Below are 1,971 nucleotides of genomic sequence, written 5' to 3' on the forward strand. Positions count from 1 at the left end.
ATACACGATGGGTAAATTACAACAAATATATATTATACATTATATATTATATAATTATTTACATATTAACCCTCCGAGCTTGCAAGAAAAATTTAGCGCTCTTTTCCATGATACATGATGGATAAATTACGACAAATATATATTATACATTATATATTATACAATTATTTACATGTTGACCCTCCGAGCTTTAGCTGCCACAAAGTTTTCAATGAAATCAGTTATATTGAATGTATCTAGAATGCCATTTTCAATAGATATAATTGAAATTATATAATTATATTTCAGTTAACCGTTCATAATTCATTGTAGAACGTAAATAGTTCTTAATAATTTTTAATTTGGAAAAACGCCTTTCTCCGGAAGCTACAAAAACAGGCAAAGTTAAATAAATTAAGTTCACCACTGCATGGCAGTAAATTCAAAGTTTTCTCATAATTTTAGATAACTCTGTATTAACTTTCATAATACCGACAATCGAGACTGTCGATATTACATAATATTTTCAAGCATTAACGATTTTGCAGACAATCTTTCGGCAGCAAGACAAGCTAGCTCACTTCCGTCCAGTTCTTACCTCTCCCGAGCAGTATGAGCTCTCGGTGATTGAATGATTCGTTACACCTTAGTCGTAATGCATAAAAAGTACAAAAATTCTTGTGACGAAAGCTACTTCTACCACTGTCAAAATAAATATGTTCAGAAAAATTGCTGACTCGTGTTAAATTTGTTTACTATATTTTACTTATGTGATGTTTGCTAGGATTTATGGAAATTGATGAATAAATTACATATGTAATAATAATCATTAAATGAAAAAGTGATTTATTCTACTTTCAAAATAAACGACTAATGTATAGATTACATTTTAGGCTATCGTCCCAGTTTTCAACTTTGTGCTGTTAGGAAAAGTATAATTTTTTTTAGACTGTATGAATATGTGTGCACAACGTTAACTTAGGCGGTTTATTAGTTTCCTTGAAATTACTTCTCGAAAGTCACATAAAAGGTAGGTGCAGTTTGATCAATTAAAAACTTGAATGTTTCAATTTTCGCAGACAAGAATTGGATAACTAAACTGATTTTTGAACGAATCGACGAAATTATTAACAAGGAGAGTCGAAGTATCGCAAATGTTTTGGCGTATATTGCAATAAATTGTACAACAACAACAATAACAACAACAAGATGAAGAAGAAGAAGAAGAAGAAGAAGAAGAAGAAGAAGAAGAAGGAGAGTTATTCTTACGTTTACTAAAATGTTCACTCGTCAAGTACAACAAGAAAAAACAATTTCATTTAAAAATTAGAGCGAGGTATTTCGTTATTTTAACCTATCGAATTATGACAAATATTCAGCTACAATTTATCATTAATTGTGAAATAATTTATCTGCGCATGAATGTACTCGTTTACGAACAGCATAAAAGTAAAAGCATTAATACCTATTAATTAAACTGTTGGATATTTAAACGGTTCTATTGACAATAAAAGAAACATATCGACAGGCAAACAACAACAATTAAAAGTAAAACAATTGAAATACCCGCAGCCTAACTATAACCTGTGCCTATAACCGGTAGCTCTAATAGTCTCCTGCAGTCACTTTGTTCACATCTTCGATAGTTTCAAAGATTGCAACAGAGGAATGGAACTTTATAGGGTAAATTCATCCCTTAATCTCGAGTCACCGTAACTAGAAAGAAGCACTAGCCCATTATTTTTAGCTGCTCTACAAACTTGCAAAATTTCATCACATACAACATTGAACATTTCCCGAGTGTTCCTTGCCAGGTATACAGTCCAAATATAATGAAAATAAAGTATTCGTACAATATATTTTATACTACTGGTTATAGGCACAGGTTATAGTTAGGCTGCGGGTATTTCAATTGTTTTACTTTTAATTTATACATACATATATACTTAATCTAACAAGAGTCAATTATACTAAAACGCTGCATTATGATAT

The sequence above is a fragment of the Hylaeus anthracinus genome, unplaced genomic scaffold (genome assembly GCF_026225885.1).
Source record: "Hylaeus anthracinus isolate JK02 unplaced genomic scaffold, UHH_iyHylAnth1.0_haploid 1, whole genome shotgun sequence".
In the NCBI taxonomy this organism is placed as follows: domain Eukaryota; kingdom Metazoa; phylum Arthropoda; class Insecta; order Hymenoptera; family Colletidae; genus Hylaeus; species Hylaeus anthracinus.